The 19,385-nt window shown below is 47.1% G+C and overlaps 2 long non-coding RNA genes across 3 annotated transcripts; one reads left to right on the forward strand and one right to left on the reverse strand.

Annotated features, from left to right (window-relative positions):
- Positions 1-9,579: 9,579 nt before the first annotated feature.
- Positions 9,580-15,186, forward strand: LOC115289184. Of its 2 annotated transcripts, XR_003907445.1 has the most exons (4): positions 9,580-9,694; positions 10,225-10,293; positions 14,092-14,176; positions 14,925-15,186. It is a non-coding gene; the product is annotated as an uncharacterized LOC115289184 (long non-coding RNA). The 2 variants fall into 2 exon arrangements; XR_003907446.1 differs by lacking the exon at positions 10,225-10,293.
- On the reverse strand, positions 9,834-16,588 carry LOC115289185. Its single transcript, XR_003907447.1, has 3 exons — positions 16,315-16,588; positions 13,598-13,684; positions 9,834-10,000 (listed from the first exon to the last, which is right to left on the reverse strand). It is a non-coding gene; the product is annotated as an uncharacterized LOC115289185 (long non-coding RNA).
- Between the last annotated feature and the right edge of the window lie 2,797 nt (positions 16,589-19,385).

Raw genomic sequence — 19,385 nt, forward strand, 5'->3', positions numbered from 1 at the left:
CTGACGTCCCCTTGCAGAGGGTGGCGGCCGCGGCTGCTTTGGCAGGAGCCGCCTGCTGGGTAAACATTGTTCTGGGTTTTTTCTTTTTTTCTCTTCAAACAAGCCCTTCCCAGCGCCGGCCACATAACCCTAAACAATGCCTCTCTGTGCTGTTGACACAAAGACACAAATGGTGTCATTCCAGCCCAGAGATAAAACTCTGATCCTCCCATAATGGGGGGCATTTCCTCTTGGGAAGAACACCAGCAAATCAGGAAATTCAACAAGCCCCGTCTAAAGTCTGCCCTCCGGCGAGGCTCAGGGTTTTTTTTCTGTTGTTTTGGGTGGATTTCTTTCTCCCCAAAGCTCTGCTCGTTTCATGTGCCTCCGTCAGCAGATATGTCAGCCGCAGACAATGGTCAGCGTGGGGCATGTCGCAGGAGGGCAGGGCCTGAGGAAGGACAATCAGCTTTCAGAATCCAGTGGCCGAGTGGGTGCTGCAGGGAGGGACCTGCTGTCGGCGGCCGGCTCCCCTCAAAGGCACCATTTAGAGGACCCGCAGCCCCGGAAAAACGGACGCTGGGGCGGAGGAAATTGGGGGGCCCACCCCTCGCCGGCCGTCGCTGCGGGCTGACCCCCTCCCCTGCTTTATCGGCCCCCCAGGGGCCTGCAGCCCGGCCTCTGCCACGCAGACTTTGTTTAATGAGAAAACAGTCACCCCCAAATTAGACCAAGGCCTGCTAGTCCCCAACTGCTCCTCCTGGGGGACCCAGCCCGGGGCCTCGGCTCTCCAGAAAAGAAAGGGCTTATTCATCCCCTAAGGTGGAAACTCGCTTTCTCTGGGGGGAAATTGTGTAACCGTTTTGTAGTGGAATCCACTGCAGTCAAGGTCTTTTGGAAAAAAGAAAAACAGATAAGGGGGCGGAGGTTGGAGCTAGCTGGCGCTGGCGGCCTCCTCCTTAGATTTGCTCACTGCGGAACAATTTTTCTGACAGAGGCCACAGGCCCAAACATCCTATCAGCTGGTCCCTGGATTTCAAGGACCCTCACAGCAACTGGAACATTAAAAAGAGACTTTCTGGCAGACAGCCATGCATGCATGCAGGCATGCGCTCACTCCTCTAGCACAATGCCCAACACACAGTAGGTGCTTAGTAAACACTTGCTGAGTGAGGGAAACATTTTGTCACATTGGATTCTCTCTCTCCCTGCTTAAAAAACCTTCAGGAGCTCCCTATTGCTTAGGGTATAAATTTCATTTTTCTCAACACGGTCTACAACTTGTCACCTGGCCCCTCCAATTACCTTTCCAACCTCACCACTCCACCCCTGCGTTTCCACATTTTTCCCCAACGCACACACAAACACACACATAGGTGACCCACTGCTTCTTGAGCCAAGCCATTGTTGTCAGAGACCCGAGGCCCTTGTCCCAGCTGTCTCTTAGTCCCAAGGACCTTCCCAACCTTCTTGAGAGATCTATTGAGCTCCTCCCCCAGCAATATTCTCTTCTAGCGTTTGCTCCTCCTCTTAAAAGCCATCATGGTGTTTCTAACTCCATGGCCTTGTTCTTGAACATGGCCCTATCATGGCATTGGCCACGGTGTTATATTTATCTATCCTGACCATACGTGGGGCTCCTCGAGAGCAGAGACTTCATCTGATTTCACCCCACATGCCCAGAGAGGGCCCAGGGCCAGGTCCATCTTGGTTCTCAGTACACAGGGGACCATCTAGCTCTGGTGTGCCCGGGACATTCCTCATTTTAGGACGAAAAGTCCCACATCCCAGAAAACAATTGAGTCCTAGGCAAACCAGATAGTTGGCCTTCCTATTGATAAGTGAGTAGTGAATGAAATCAGTGCCAAAGTTTCCATCCATCCATCCATCCATTCATTCATTCATTCAACACATGTGAGCTGGGTCCCCTGCTCATCCAATTTCAGGGCATATCTAAACCATCCAACATCTCTTCCAAACAACCCCATGACCCAGCATTGCAAAAGGATGAGTCTGTGCTGTTGCATGGGCATGAAGTCCATTGGGCATCTCTCCGCGGCCCCTGTTGATCGTCTCTTCGGGCAGTCGGCCACATTGCTGATAACGCACCTGCTGATGTCTGCCTTATCTCCCTGGGTTTGCCCCAGGTCTCCCCGAGTCGGCTGCCCTTGGAAAGGGTGAGCTCTCTCGACTTGAAGCCTCACAGATGAATTCCTCTCGAAGGTTTTCCAAGTCAGAGGGTAATACTGGAGCTCTGTTCCCAAAGCAGCCCCAGCCCCAGGCCCTCGGAACGGGGGCGATGGCAGCCAGGACCCATTTGTCCACTCGGCCTCCCTCAGACCCTTAGGCAGCCCAGACCCATCTGTTTCCCAGTTCGAGGCCAAATCAACTACGAAAGGATCAGGCTTCATTTGACCCGAGACGGCCGCGGCACCTGGCAGCTCCTGCCGCCCCACCTCCCCACTACCCTGGCCAAGCCAGCCTTAATCCCCCTCCACTGGGTGGGCTTTCAGGGACACCATCTCCCCTGGATGGTAATTCCAGAGCCTCTGGGAAGTGTCACTCAACAGAAAGCCACAAAGACTGATATACCTGGTTTAATACCAGCTCGGCCATTGAGCTGGGCGATTGCAGGTAAGTTACCCAGCCTCTCTTGTGCCGCCTCATTTAAACAGGGAGCTTCTTGTATTCATTTGTTTGTCTTTTAATTATTTTCAAATGTTTATTTATTTTTGAGAGAGAGAGAGACAGAGAAAGACAGAGACAGAGACAAAGTGCAAGGAGGGGAGGGGCAGAGAGGGAGGGAGACACAGAATGTGAAGCAGGCTCCAGGCTCAAAGCTGTCAGCACAGAGCCCAATGCGGGGCTCAAAGTCATGAACCGTGAAATCACGACCCGAGTTGCCGTCAGATGCTTAACTGACTAAGCCACCCAGGCACCCCATAAACAGAGATATTCTTTTCTGTTTTGTTTTGTTTTTCAGGGTGTTTTAAATTCATTATTTTTTAAAATTTACATCCAAGTTAGCCTATAGTGCAACAATAATTTCAGGAGTAGATTCCTTACTCTCCCTTACCCATTTAGCCCATCCCCCCTCCCACAACCTCTCCAGTAACCCTCTGTTCTCCATATTTAGGAGTCTCTTATATTTCGCTCCCTCCTTGTTTTTATATTATTTTTGCTTAACAGGGAAATTCTTAATGTTTACTTAGCAATATCATTTAAAAATTATGGGAGAGGGGTGACCAGATGGCTCCATCAGTAAAGTGTCTGACTCGGTTTCAGCTCTGGTCGTGATTTCACATTCATGAGATCAAGCCCCATGTCGGGCTCTGTGCTGGGCATGGAGCCTCCTTGGGATTCTCTCTCTCCCTCTCTCTCTCTCTCTGCCCCCCCCACTTGTTTTTGCAGCATGCGCATGTGCTTTCTCTCCCTCTCAAAATAAATAAATAAACTTAAAAAAATATTTAAAAGCAGACATGGGAGATGATAAAGGCCTCCAGACCGGGGTCCAGTACACAGTGGATGATTCTAAAACTGCATCTCTCACCTTCAACAGCAAGGGAATAAACAACCATTTGTAGTGAATCCAGTTGATACCTCAGAGCCATGCCCATACTTTTTGGAAACCCACTCTGCTGAGTAAAGAAGAGATAGGTTCACCGGGCAGGGTCACCAAGTTCTGCCCCTTCCAAAGTGTCCTTTCCTCTAGCAAGATGACCCAAGCTGCAGAAGCTGTCCCTGTCCAAGATGGGCAGAAGTCATAAATTTACACTAGAACATTCCAAAAATCCTTGGTTAATAAAAGAGAAGAAAAATGAGTATCAACAGATGGATTTCTTTTTAATCCTTACTCTAAAAATTTATAATTGAAATTTTAAAACTTGCCAAAAATTAACTTTAAAGTATGACATATATGCAAAGACGAGGCATCTTAATGTGAACGTTTGGAGGGCTTTCTTCATAGAAGCAATAGTCTAAAATCCGTCTCATTCCTGATGGAAAAAAAGTATTTCCTTTTATCAGAACCAACTCCCTGATTCTCCAAAGGCCATAAGCTGTGTGCATGACCACTTACCTTTTAAAATTCATGTATTGAGGCACCTGGGTGGCTCGGTCGGTTAAACATCCGACTTCAGCTCAGGTCATGATCTTGCAGTTCCGGAGTTCAAGCCCCACAATGGGCTTTGTGCTGACAGCTCAGAGCCTGGAGCCTGCTTGAGATTCTGTTTCCCTCTTTGCCCTTCCCCACTCTCACTCTCTCTCTCTCTCTCTCAAAAATAAATAATTTAAAATTTTAAAAATAAAATACATGTATTTAACCAACCTATGCCTTTCATGTTGCACGCACTCCCTTAGCACATTCCATTCAGACAACTCCTAGCTCACGTCTCAGTTTTTTCCCCTTCATATAATCTTAATGCCCCTATTTATTTCTTGCTTGTTTCTATGAACACTTTGACTTTCTTATTAAGCCAAAATTAATAGCTTTGCACCCTAAGAATGAGCTACAAAACCATGTTATTTTTGGAAAGTCCTTCTAAGGTTAAGTTTGGGTTGGTTTGATTCATTTTTTTTTTCCTTAATGGTAGCCCTGAATTAATTGCATTAGGGAATCTGTTCGAACATTGTAAGGCTGTCTGGGCTCACGTGTATTTAAGAGTGCGTTGTGTGTGTGAGCACACACAGGAACCGGAGGGGTGAAGATCGTAGGTCAAGAATCATGCAGCAGACATAGCACAAGGAAACTCTACATCGACAGCAGGTGCCTTCTATCATATTCTACGTTATTGCAAGTCAAGTTGGAGGAAAAACAAAATAAATTGGAAAAGCCACAAAGACAACATTAGAAACATCACTGCACTTGCTGTTCTCATTTTTTTCCCAATTCGTTTTTGAAATACTTGCTTTTGTTTTGTACTAATTTCTGAGTAGTTGTCCACTTTGGAACTCTTACAAAATGGGTAGGTATTTGAGAACCATGATGACCTATGACCTTTGACCCAAGGTGATCTTTACTGGGGAGATCCATGAAAGATTGATTTGAGCAGAGCTGTGTTAGACAAACAGCCATTCACATAACTTTAAATCCGGAGGCAAATCAGGTAAAAATGTCAGCAACCTTTGTGGCCTGGAATTTCCTGTCCCAATAGTCAGGAATTAGGACAATACTGCTCCTAGCCTCTGCAAGTATTGATGAAGAAGTTTCTGGATCTTCCCCTTCAGATGGACCCCTAGAATAATCAATGGAGGATACGAGTTCCCATCAGCAGATGACAAACATCTTGTTGGCTTTTTGAAAAACAAGGAAGATAACAAATATCTTGTTGGCTTCTTGACAAACAAAGCAATAGAAAAGGGTGTCTTTCCATAAGTTAGAGCAACAATTCTAAATATTTCCATCACAGACATGTTGAATCAAAAGAATATCCAATTGTTTTTCCAAAGAGCCCAAGTTTTAGGAAGACTTTTCCTAAACAGCACTATTTTAATTAGCATTCCCAGCCGTTAGTCATCAAAACACAGAAAACTGAATATGGAAGTTTCTAGAGCACTGAGGTCCCGGGAGTTGCCAGGCAGAGAGGACCAGATCGCAACCCGAGAGACGCTGGCCCGTGCTGTTCTCTGGTGATGGGCTCTGAGTCAGCCGCACAGGGCAGCAGTTACAAGCGTTTGTGGGTGGGCTTCCTGCCATTTCAGAAACTTCAGTCGGTGTGGAGTTGCCCAGGCTGGCAGCTACCGACCTTGGTGCCTCATTCCCACCATCTCTGAGCCCACTGACCAAGCGGAGGGGACAAAGTAGGTGGAGAGGGAAGGTTCAGGAGGCCACATGCAGACTGCTTGTTTGTTTTCCCTGAGGTGTATGTATTTTTAAATCTAGGAGGGGAAACCCAACTTGATAACATTAACAAAATTTTTTTTTTAATTTTTTAAATCTTTTATTTTTTTTTGAGAGAGATAGAGAGACAGCATGAGCAGGGGAGGGGCAAAGAGAGAGGGAGATACAGAATCTGAAGACAAGCGCCAGGCTCTGAGCCAGCTGTCAGCACAGAGCCTGATACAGGGCCCAAACCCAGGAGCTGTGAGATCATGACCTGAGCGGAAGTCAGACGCTCAACTGACTGAGCCACCCAGGTGCCCCCATTAACAAAAATTTTAAAACAGAAAAGCATCAGGACACCTGAGTGGCTCATTTGTTAAGCATCTGACTCTTGGTTTCAGCTTTGGTCGTGATCTCACGGTTTGTGGGATTGAGCCCTGTGTCAGGTTCTGTGGTGACAGCACACAGCCTGTTTGGGATTCTCTCTCTCTCCCTCTCTCTCTTCTCAAAACAAAAAACAGAAAAGCATCAAAAGTAATGCTGTGTCCACTGGTTTTATTTTCTTCTACATTATCTCCAGTCTTTATTCGCATGCGCACCCTCTATGGATTCCTTACTTGCAAATTTACTTACTCACTAAAATGTATCTGTAACCTCAAAACCAATGCTCAAAGCACTTTCATGGTCATTCATTGACGTGCACAAGGTGACAAATTTGAGTGGCCCCACACCCAGGTTCCCAGCAAGGCCACTTGTTTCAGCTCCATACTGTAAACAAACATCCTCTTCCCACTCTGTTTAGTGCAATGTTTTTTGTATTTTTGTGCTTTCTGTTGGTGATTTCACTGTGATTTCACTGTTTAAAACAGTCACCCACCGTAACATGGCAAGTGTTCTCAAGAGCAAGGAAGGTGTGATGTGTCTTATAAAAAAAAAAGTAGAAAATGTGTTAGAAAAGCTTCATCAGGGTAAGAGCCTTAGCACTGTTGGCTATGAATTCTATGTTAATGAATCAACAATAGACATCAAATAAAGTGTCTTTAAACAGAAACATACATAAAATAAGATTGAATTGATCAGTTGACAAAAATACTATAAACAGAAGCTCGCAGGAACCTAACCATGTATTTCTCCAGGAACAATGGCCTTTGTTTGCTAAGTTAGGGTTCGAAGTGACTTTGTAGAACATTACCATGAATATTGAGGACAAACTGTACTTAAAATTTTATTTCCCGGGGCACCTAGGTGGCTCAGTTGGTTAAGCACCTGACTCTTGGCTTCGGCTCAGGTCATATCTCATGGTTCAGGAGTTCGAGCCCACATTGGGCTCCTAGCTGATAGTATGGAGCTTGCTTGGGATTCCCTCTCTCCCTCTCTTTCTGCCCCAACCCCGTGCTTGCTCTCTCTCTCAAAATTAATAAAAAATTTTTTAAAACTTTTCCTTTCAACCTTGCTTTGGTTACTATTATATCAAAAATATGTGTCGATGTTATATAATAAGTCTCCTTTGTGTGGATAAATCATCTACTTAACCATTTCCTTCTTGTTGCGCCTTTGGGTTGTTCCCAATATTTCAACCTTACAGACAAGGCCACAGACAGTATATGGTGTGTACATTCCACAAGGATACTTGTCCTTATCCTTGTTGGCGTCCCCAGAACAATCTCAGGGCTCAACAGAGAGCTCATCGCAAATCAGTGTTTGTTGAGTGAATGAATAACTTCAGGTCAAACAATGATGGTTAGAGACCATCAGTTGAAGATGGAACTCAGTAGGTTCTCAATACATGCCTGTTGTTTGACATACTAATGTCTGCTGATCACCTTCTGTGTGTTGTGTAGTTAACACCAGGCCTGGATTCTTACATGCATTGTATTGTTTAATCCACACCACCTTCTGAAGGAAGTTGGATTAGCCTCATTTTACCAGTAAGGAAACTGGGACTTACCAAGCTCCTAGGTGCAGTCACACAGCTAAGTGGAGCCACCACCATACTTCTAGCCCAGGTCTCAGTGACTCCCAATCCCCTGCTCTTTCTCCTGCACCAGGCTGGAGCACCTCTGTGTGTGCTGAGCCGTGTGGGCACAGCCTTATAGCCATGGGATCAGAGTGAATGTGTCAGCCAGCCTTTTACGGAGCCCCTGGGACATCCAATGCCTGGGGCTCTGCCTTCTCCCCTCTGCTTATAATTCTATCACCTGAATTCCTCCTTTTTCTCATAACCACACAACCCTGCCATGGCGGGTGGCTCTCTCCATGCTTCACTCCTGAGCCCTGCCCTTACGGAGGTAATTGGTAGGCACTCAGCCTTTGATACCTGGTCCCAAGTAAGCAAGCTCATACCTGACTTGCCCGTGCTGTGGGAATGGATGTGATGAGGCAATAGGGCAGAGACTATCAGATTCCAGAAGTTTTTCAAAATTGAGGTTTTGATCTCCTCTTTTGATTGCAATGGGTTGGAGTTGGGAGTGGGATGGGGGCAATGTTGGGTCTTTTCTTGATATTTATAAAAGATGAAGCAGAGAAGGAAATAAGGTTTGTTTCATTTGATCTGCAATACAGAAACAGAGAGATCATCTCAACTGGTAACTCCTCAGGCAGGGAAGGATAATGGGTATTAGGCATGAACCCTAAAGTCGGTCATTGTTAATAGAATAGCTCAGATATGGTGGCGAGACCCAATGCAGGGGTCAGAGGACTCTTGCAAATTTGGCAGCTTACCAGCTGGTCTTTCAGTAACCTTTCTCATTTTACAAAACAGTTACATGCCATTCTGTTCTCTGTTTCATGGGGCCATCGGGAAGGAAAAAAGGAAATGGTGTTCCATCTTCTAGGAATGTCTGTGCCTCTTAGCTGTCTGGGGCATTCCCACTCATCTGACTTGCAAGGGCCAAGGCAAATTTTTTTCCTTCTCTGAAGACTTCTTTGGTAGAACTCTCCCAAAGTAGTCACAATACCCCTTTTGCCATATACTGCCCTGTGTAGACTTACTGTACACACCAAGCGGTCCTGGAAACATGGGTTTCTTATGTCTGTCTCTTCTGGGGGAAGAGACCATACCTAATCCATTGCCGGGTCCCCAGTAATGACTCCCCACACAATGTCTGCCACATAGAAGGTGTTCTGGAATCACTGAATGAATGGTTGGGGGAAGGCAGAGATCAGCATCTTCTTAAGAAGTTACAATATCTTTTTTGCACATTTCTTTAAGTGCCCTAAAAATTCACAATGCTGTCTTGAAATATGGAGTCTTGGAAGGGACATCAGCTCTAGTTTCTCCTACCATGCAGGAATCCTTTTTACAGCATCCCAGAAAAAGTAGCTATTCTGTAGCTCCCCTGGACATCCCCAGGGATTGCAAGCAGGGGGAATTACTCATTAATCCTGCCTTTCTGTGGGCACTCTGATTTCTTTAGCACCAAGGGCCTTGAGATTCTAGAAGATGAAGAAACAATCACAAGTATAACAGTCATGCTTGGGTAGAAATGTTCATTATGGCAGCTAACATTGAGTCCTGATGTGCCATGTACTTAGTGCTTAAATCACTGAATCTTCATTCTATCCACCACCAGCCCTACAGAGTGGTATGATTGTTATATTCACTTTAGAGACAGGAAACTGGAGGCCCAGAGAGGTAAAACAACAACAACAACAACAAACAACAAACTTGCCCAAGGCCACCCAATAAGCTGCAGAGCTAGGAGTAGAACTGAGGCGATCCAGTTCTAGAACCCACACCCTAACTACCAACCTCTGCTTCTCCATAGAAATGAGTGAATGGCGTGTATGGTGCATGGTGCTCTTGGCCCTCCATCTGCCCTTTTCCACCTATGAGCTCTCTCATCACTGGGGCCAATCCTGGGACACAGACGAGTAAATACCCCCACGTAACAGGTGAAGCAACGTTCCAGCCCCCCACCTCCTATGATATGTGCTGTATGTACCATAGGTTGTCCAGAACCACACCAAAAATAGTGCCTTGTACACCAGGAGAGGCTACCTCCGAAAATACTTCTTCCTTGCTACACAGAAATGCATTTTCCATAAATTTATTTTGGACCTGTTGATATATACCGAGAATGCCCAAGGAGTTTCTTTTCTGCTCTTAGCCTCCGTTTTCTCCCCTATGAAATTTGGAGACCAGATCAGGGTTCTAAGACCCTGCCCTACTGTGGCATCGGGTCCAGCTCCACTTGAGGTCTATGGGAAAAGAGAAGAGCAGGGGGGAAATGGAGGGGAGGGAAGAGGAAGGGAGAAAGGGAGAATTGGCAGTTATAAGAGAAGTCCTGTGGCAGCGGAGCCCCCATATCTTAGAAATCAGCAGCAGAGAAGAATCCACAAAGTGCAGTAAAAGCAAAAAGAGGAGAGGGCCCCCAGAGTCTCCTAGTAATACCCTCAACATTCTGTTCTCTGCTCCCATTCAGGACAGAACACCCCCTTCCCAGACCTTCTAATAGAATCTGGACTTGGGGACACCTGGATGGCTCAGTCAGGTGAGCATCTGACTCTTGGGTCCATGGCTCAGGTCATGATCTCACTGTTCAAGAGTTTGAACCCCACCTCAGGCTCTGCACTGATCGCATGGAGACTGCTTGGGATTCTCTCTCTCTCCAGTTCTCTATGCCCCTCCCCCACTTGTGCTGTTTCTTTCCCTCAAAACAAATAAAGTCAGGCCATGGCCAGAGGGCCGAGCCAGACCCCACAAGCCAACCTCAGCAGTAATAAACCTAAGACTTGAATCTTCATTGGCCCACTCCCATGTCTGTCTCTCAGCTGGCCAGAGGAAAATGAAGACGTGTGAGCATCTCCATTTGAACCTCACTGCTATTAAATCACCATCAGGACAAATGCCAGCCGGCCCCAACTTACCCCCTCCCCAACCCCAGCGCTGGCCACAGCGGGGGCACAGGCCTCCAGTGCATACCAGGCTCCCAACACCTTAGGAGAGGGGACCCAAATGATACACCACCCAACCTAAAAAAAAGAGTTCCAGATCCAGCCCCACCACTCCACCCCTCAGGCCTCAATCTGCTCGACTATAAAACAAGGGTAAGAATAGCCTTATCAATGAAATGCCTATAAAACAACGTGAAAAGTATTTGCCACCATCGGAGGCAGCTCAGTTCCCTGGAAGCTTCTGTGACAGCCCAGTTCCCTCCTCTGAGAATGTTCTGGGCCTAGAAGAGTATATCAGTGGCCTTTCTGTATCCAGAGACAGGTGCCCTTGCCTGCCACACAGCAGGTGCGTGTCCATTTGTGAGAGGGAGGCTCGGGGGAGGGTCGGCCCCACTTACAAAACTGGTGCGCTGTCGCCACGCCTCACTAGCACCTACACAGACACGGCGTGCTGAGAGGTCTGGAGGGTTTCACGGGTGCGGAGGGACGAGTGATCTGTGTAATAAATGAGTCTGGGGACGTGCATTCCCCACGCATAAAAGCCGATGCTGCGTGCCCTTACTGAGAGGGAGGAGAAGCCAACCAGAACTGCTTCACAGCTAAAACTGCTCCCCCAGGAGAAAGGCCCCTGGGGCTGGCGGAGGGTATTATCAGGGCCCAGGTGAGCTCCTGTGGGCGATGTTGCTCACCCAGGAGGAGAAATGGGGGCCTGGGGGCTCCAGCTCTTAGAGTCACCAATTGCCTGTTGCCCTGCTCCCTCACCCATGTGGCAGGCAGAGATAAATTAACAGCAATCAACAATAAGACTTCAACTTTCTAATGAACTTGGTGGAGTGCACCGTCTATTTTTAACTGGCCCAATTTCTCGGTCACATCACATGACTCCTATTGTCTTGGCTGAGAATTATGAGAAACAGAGAGAGAGGGAGGGAGGGAAGAGAAAGTGAAATTGGGCCATATTTTTTAGTTCATCAAGGTGACAAATTCTCTAGTTGCATGTGTATTTTCTCTTTCATTTGCAATTTGTTGAGCAACTTCGGAGAAAAACAGTGACTTCTTCCTCTACAGTGCTCTACTGAAGGCAACAGAGCTAGAAAATGACCTGATTGGGGTTGTATATAAAGTTCTGAAGTAAATAAGAAGTTGCTTTGGGGACGATGTCATTGATTTAGGTCCATTTAGCTTCAGGGGTCTCAGATGCCATTTTGGTTTGGAGATGGGGTGGGCTCACCTTAAGTTTTTGCCACTCGTGGAATACTTCCCCTTACATTGGGCAACACTATAGGGCAGTTTCTAGAATACTGCCTTAAGCTTGGCATGATACTATGCTCTGCCCTCCTTGAGCAGAGTGCGTCAGCATGGGATACTCTGGGAATGTCATTCCCTTCATCTGTACATAGGACACTCTCCAGGGCAACAGTCAATGTCTTAAATACAACAGGTGACTCACAGCTCACCACCCCTGAGGCTAACGGAAGGGGATCTCGTTGTTTCTCATCCGTTAGTAGGAAAGAAAACCAAAGTGGTTCCTTAAATTTCATCCTTTCAACAAGTTAGCTTAACTACACAGATTCTGAATTACCCAACTTGAGAGCAGCTTAAAAATTTGAAATCTGAACGCCCTTGTGAGGGAGTTGGATGTCTCTAAGGATCTGTCCCTTTGGTATTATCCATCAGTCCCTAATTCTGGGCCTACTGTGTTTAAGGCCTGATTCCCAAACCATGTGCTGAGGTACCCTGAGGCCCACAGCCAACTCAGGGAAACACTGAGGAGTATTTCGTATTTTGGAGCAGCACCTGACATCCGTGAGACATGCACAAGCCACGTGCTCGTGGTCGTCCCTTCCTGCAGTGCAAGCTTGTGCTACATTCCTTTCAATGACATCTTATCCTCGCAAAGCGGGGCTTGGGCGTTCAGTGCTAACAAGCATATGAAGTGTGAAAGTCACTGTGAAACAGGAAATGAAGACGGTGGTGTCCAATCAGTTGCCAGGATCAGAGAGGCTGTGTAGCCCCCAACAGGCTCACACATCCTGCTCGCTGTATTTACTTAAGAATGAGATAAAAATGGTTCTTTTACTTTCAATCTATGGGTAGGATTATGCCGAATGGGTACTAATTTGTTGGGAGATAAGTAATTATTAAGTTATTGGCTAGAACTACTTACTAAACAGAACTGCTAGGTGCTTCTTTTGACCTAGGGGCACCATGACCCTAAATGGTTTGGGAGACCTAGAGGCTAACCTACAAACCTAGAGGTGGCCTTCCAGCTTCTTACTTGTAAAGCTATTTTAAATGCAATGGAAACTATTATAAATATTGTGGCAGGTTGTATCCCTCCCCAAAAGCCCACAGCAATATTTCTAGACCCATTTTGATTTTCTAGAACCTTGCCTCTCCTCTCTTTAAAAGCTTGAACTTAATTTCCCTTTTCTTTTGAACATGAGTCAAGGTTTTTTTTTTTAATTTTTTTAATGTTTACTTATTTTTGAGAGAGAGAGACAGAGCACGAGTGGGAGAGGGGCAGAGAGAGAGAGGGAGACAGAATCTGAAGTAGGCTCCAGGCTCCAAGCTGTCAGTACAGAGCCCAACACGGGGCTCGAACTCACAAACTGTAAGCTCATGACCTGAGCCAAAGTCAGACGTTTAACTGACTGAACCACCCAGGTGCCCCTCAACACGAGTCAGGTTTAATGACTCCCTTCTAATGAAAGCTACAGAATACAGTGTGCAGAAGCGATGCTGTGTGACTCTTAAGGCCAGGGTTAAAAGATGATGAGGCTGCAGCCTGCCTCTCTCTTGGGATGCCCGCCCTGGAAACCCAGTCACCATGCTGTGAGGAAGCCCAAGCAGCCCATGTGGAGAGGAACCACACCCCCCCACCCCCGTCCCGCCACTCACCAGCCAGCATCAGTTGCCCACTACATATCCAAGTCTTGATCAAACAAGTCTTCAGATGATTCCAGTCCCAAGCTTGAAGTCTGGCACCTAAGGCTCCAAACATTATGAAGCAAAAATAAGCCATCCTCTCTGTGCCCTCTTAGAATTCCTGACCCAGAGATCAGTGCACATAATAAATGATTGTTTTGAGCTTCCGAAATATGGGATACTTTGTTATGCGGCATAGATAACCAAGCAAGTCTTATGGCTACTTACGCGATGCCTATCCAGCCCAGGAGCTACTAGCTTCCCCAGCTCTTCTCTGAAACTTTCCATATACACTCACCCCCCACACCTTACTTATACATGGTAACTCCACCCCTCTGGCCAAGAGGATTGGATGAGGAGTAACAACCTGACCAAACAAAGCCAATCCAAGTCCTGTCCAGGAATTTGGAACTGAGAGGGAGACGGATGCTGCTGTTGTGACTGGGTCCCTTGATGTGTAACTTTAGGATCTTCGGGGCAGCCATCTTGGACACTGCATCGACTGGCAAGCAGAGACAGAAGATGAAACAGGCACACAGGGAAAAAGCAGAGGTAAGAAAGAGAGAGTGTGTTGCCCAGGTCTCGGAAAGACTTGGAGTTCTGGATTCCAGCGTTTCCTGAGGCTCCAGAGAGCAACCTCCAAGCCGTTTCTTTAAAATAAATCCCCCCTATTTTGCTTACATTTGCTAGGGTTGGTTTCTGCAGCCTCAGGGTATTTTCCACATCTACCCAGCACTTTACAGTCCACTGAGCCTCTTTACATGCATGATCTCATACGATCCTGACCGGAACTCTGTAAGGTGTATGTTGTTACCCCCCTCAGCATCCAGGAGAAGAATCAGAGGTCCAGAGAAAGTGACATGAATAAAGCTCACAGGTAGAAGCAGACATTAAACCAGAACTAGAACCTGTCCTCTGTCTTCAAATGCCAAGCTCTGTTTGGGAGACATTTCTTCCTCTTGCTGTGTAGACGTGGGGAGGTGACATCTGGTCCATATGTCCACGGGGTTTTCCTGCTACTCCATAGGACTCAGGGTGCCCAGCCTTTAGGCCAGTCCTTGAGGGAAATGAGACCCTCAGCCAAGGATGCTGAGTGCCGAGCGCTCAGTGCCCAGCACCCAGAGAGCTCAGTACCCAGAAGAAGCCCAATGGGCACTGTAGGCACTCCAAACAAGAGCCTTCTTGGTCCTGAGGTGGCCGGAGAGGTTGCCCAAAGGAAATGGCATGGAAAGGTCAGGAGGACCTGGATATGTAAGGGGGTGAGGGAGATCTCACTCCAAAGTTACTTTTTTCTTTCAAGGACCTTCTCAGCTTCTTCAGAAATAAGAAACCAGAATTTTTCAGTCCTCAAGGGCTTCAACTCTCTCCGAGAATGTCTGCTGAAGAAAACATCTAGTCCAGCCTCCAGCAGAGGACAGAAACCCTCTGCCAACTCCCAGCGATGCTCAAATCTCCAGCTATGAAATGAGAGGTGGGGGCCAAGGGGCTTGGAAAGCACATGGGCAGGGAACGATCTGGGTTCAAGTCCTGATTCTGCCACATATTCCTGGTGGTCCCTAAATAAGACACCTAATACGTCTAAGCCTCAATTTCTTCACCTCTCTCCTTCAACTGAGATGCTGTTCAACCCAGAGAAAAGGTAGGTGAAGTGCCCAACATCAGTCATAGTAAATGCTCAACAAAGTCTAACATTGAAAGGATCTCAAATGGCAGCCCATCCAATCTGTGTTCGGTTCTTACTGTTACTCTGTGTGGATGAGCTGAGTTCTGCCTGCCTGGAATGCCCACCATTGACCCCATTTTGCCTACAGGGTCCTCGGGAGGACAGCCTCCAACCCCCCACATTGCTGTGGACACCACTGCTTCCTGCCTCCACCCTCAGACTGGCCTTTCCCTGCTCCCCCCAGTCAGAGCGTGGAAGCCTCAGGGGGTCTGTGCGCTCCTGGGGAGACTGCACACATTAAGAGCCTTGTTTGCATGGAAACTTCTCACTGAGTTGATTCAGCAGCTTCTGTAAGCACAGCCCTCAGATAAGATGCTGAAACTGAATGTCTGGCCTATGGAAATCGGCTCCGACCAAACCACATGTCCCGGGCTAGAGTCCTCCAAAAGGCAATTTCAGATTTCTCCAGCCTTCTCCCCCTTCTCTCCCATGCCCGGCCTCACCATTGCACCAACAGAAGCCAAAGGGAAAGGTCCAATTATTCCATGGAGATTTAGCTACTGTATTGACAAAACTCAGCGTTAATTCCCAGAAAGCATTCAAGCCCTGGGGTGGGGGTGGGGTGGGGGCAGGGAGAGCCCGTGAGATAACTGGGTGAGAGTCCTAGCCGCTTTTCAGCCGAATCTGACCTAGTTTAATGAAATCAGGTCATCTGTGAGCTCTTCATTACCCTCAGACTAAACAGGACCCAACAGAGCAGCCAACGTCCCTGGCCTTTCTGAATTCTGCTCAGTCGCATTATGACATTTTGATGTTGGGTCTTAATGCGTGTTGACTTAGTGGCCGGGCCCCTGCAAAGGTGGTAAACAGGCAGGAAAGTAAACAAGAGGGCTGACGTTAAAAGCACACACACACAAAGGCAGTGTAAATACCCCAGGTCCCCAGCCTGCCTCCTCAGGGAACCCAGCAGACAAAAGGCGTCATGAGTGTCTGTGACTGTTATCGCTGATGGACGGATGGGACTCACCTATTATCCTGCCGGCTCTTCAGACGGAAGTCGTGGCTTCAGCAGATCTTCGGGGCAGGGGGTAGGCTGGGAGGGAAATGAAATTGTCAGTTTAGGGATGGTAGATTGGCTTCAAGGGCAAATTGCTCCCCAGCAGCAACTGCAGCGGACAGGGACAGTCACTCCTCTTGAGACTGTCCTGTGGGCTGCTGATGGCTTCATTTCATCTGCCGTCCCCATCTGCATTTTCCGGAAACTGAAGCTGGTGGCCTGGGAGTCTGCAAATGAACCGTCTTCTCTCGGTGGACGCTCGTTAATGGGATGACTATTTACGGAAGTAAATGATATGTGTGAGTTCCCTATCAGAATCGTCACAGACTGTCGACCTCAGAAAGGGCAGGACGCTCCATCCCTGCTACACACCACAAACGCTTCAGTGCAGAGGCGGCCCAAGGACTGAAGGGTTTGGGGTGCGGTTGTAGTTTTCACTGAAGATTAACTTAGCAGGCACAGACTGGTTCCGGCTGGCAGCCAAGGGAGGCAGGAGGAAATTCCCTGCATACACTGGAGAGTCTTTGGAGTCCATAGTCCAGGGTGGGGCTGAGAGCCTCACATTGGGATCAATTTGGTCTGGGCTCGGCTACTGGAGCACTGGCTTCTGCCTGTTGAGCAAGGGCTCATGGTGGGAAACCACCACCTCCTCACCCTCCCTCCTGAAGGTTCCCCTTCAAGGATGCACTCCTTGCCAGGTACCTTATTTGCGTGCCCAGTCCCTGTTGAGAGAGGCCTGAAGGCTCCCAGTGTAGACTGGAAGAAGGGACCCTAAGGGTGATCCTGGGCAGGGAGTATCACTTCTCTGGCTTTTCGTTTTTCCATGTGCTCCACCACATCGTTTCTAAAGGTTTTCTATGAAGTTCATTCTGATTTTACAGAGTCCTAAAACCATTCTCTGCCTCAGCTCCCCAGGTCCCCATACCCCTCTTCAGAGCAGGTGTGCCCATCCCCGTGGTCCTTTGGGGTCCACTGCTGACCTCGGCTATCTGAATCCCAGGCTCAGACACCGACCTGCTCCCTTCCGGTGCCACCATTTGATAGTCGTGCTTGCCCTGGATCTATTGTTTCCTTTCGTGATTGGCAGACATAGTTGGGCACAGCAGAAAACCAGTTTCTTTGCCAAAAGCAAGGGGTTGCAAGCTGGCCCATTCCATGACTCTCTAAGAGCCTAGGGGATGGGAGGTGTTGGGTCTGCCCCGGTGCGTGGCCTCACTACCAGAGTTAGACTGTAGAGAGAAGCAAGAGCCCACCATCAGAATGACAGCTGACATTCTGGGTTTAACCCCTCCGGACTATCTAATCGGAAAATTGCGGGATCGGGTGTCCTGGCTTATTGGCATGTGATAATATATATTGAGTGACCACGTCTGCAGTGAGGCAATTGGTTTAAAAGGCGGTTATAAGGATTGACTTGTATTTAAGTGCTTAGAATTCCAGAATGGTAATTATCTCGATGTGCATCCTAATTTATAGGAACTCCAAAGAGCTCAACAACATATAAATTTGAGCCTGTCTGAATGAGCCTCTGAAAGAACATCTATAATCAGAGAGGCGGAAAAATACATTGCCAAAAGAAAGGCTAGAGAAGTTTAGTTCAGTGGTGCTGGAACATTTAACCACAGAATCTTGTTTTTGAGATAAAAGCTTACATGAAAACCAAATACACAAAACAGACCCAAGGGGGCTGCTCAGGTAGACGCAGAGAAAGGGCTCAGAGCCCTGCGGCCTCTTCCTTATTTCAGCCCCGCCCCTAGGTCGGCAAGGCTCAAGGCACCCAGGGAACTTCCGGGGCTCCGAGGAATGTGTTTCGAGAAGCAATGACCTACTACAAGCTACTTGGTTTGTAGATAAAGACCCCAAAGATGAAGATAGATTTTTCCTCTAGACGGATGAAACGAATTGTCAAAATCAGTGAAAGTCAGAGACGCAAGAGGAAGTAGATTTCCGGGTCGCTCCCCATTACATTAAGTGCCTACTTTTCAATGCTGCCTCAACCCATCTTCATTATGTACTTGCATTCAGGAGTTAACTTTAAAAGTGTCTTTTCCAGGGGGACCTGAGTGGCACAGTCAATTAAGCACCTGACTTTGGCTCAGGTCATGATCTCACAGTTCATGAGTTCCATGTCAGACTCTGTGCTGACGGCTCAGAGCCTGGAGCCAGCCTCAAACTCTGCGTCTCCCCCTGCCCCTCCCCCACTCATTCGCATGCTCGCTCGAACTCTCTCTCTGTGTCTCTCAAAAATAACCAAAAAAATTAGGGGGGAAAAAAAGTGCCTTTTCCAGAGGTGAAACAAAGTTTTAGCCATGATTAAGTGAAAAGGCATAACTCTGGTGGAAAGGTAGCTGACCCAGAAGTAGGAAGTGGTATGTCACCTTAGATAAGTCCTTTTCCTTTCTGGAAACTATTCTTTTCATCTGGAGACACTAAACTCAGGGACTTGTAGGCTCATACAAATTTTAAGGCTAGATATCATGGATTTAGATCTTCGAGGTCATCTTTTCTGTATCGTTTATAAATTATTCCTTTGAATTAGATGAAATAGCTAAAATAGAAAATTCAATAGAAAGATCAGAAAATACAATTATGGAATCTTTGAACTGTTTTGTTATATTATATCTATCTACCCATATATATGTATATGAACATATGGGAATTAAAATATATAGCCAATGAAATGTGAGTATATATCCAAAAGAATTGGAAAATAAGAAACAAAAGATGAAATTGGGATCAATCCATGGTATTCAACATCTGACTAGGGCACCTGGGTAGCTCAGTCAGTTAAGCCTTCAACTTCAGCTCAGGTCACTATCTCACATTTGTGGGTTCAAGTCCCCTGTCAGGCTCTGTGCTGACAGCTCAGAGCCTGGAGCCTTCTTCAGATTCTGTGTCTCCCTCTCTCTCTGCCCGTCCCCACTCATGCTCTGTCTCTCTCTAAATAAATAAAACATCTAAAAATTTTTTTTTAAATCTGACTAATGCTATTTACAGAAAGAAAAAACAGAGAGGAGAAAATTATTAAAGACATAATTATT

This window comes from Suricata suricatta, chromosome 4 (genome assembly GCF_006229205.1).
Source record: "Suricata suricatta isolate VVHF042 chromosome 4, meerkat_22Aug2017_6uvM2_HiC, whole genome shotgun sequence".
NCBI lineage: Eukaryota > Metazoa > Chordata > Mammalia > Carnivora > Herpestidae > Suricata > Suricata suricatta.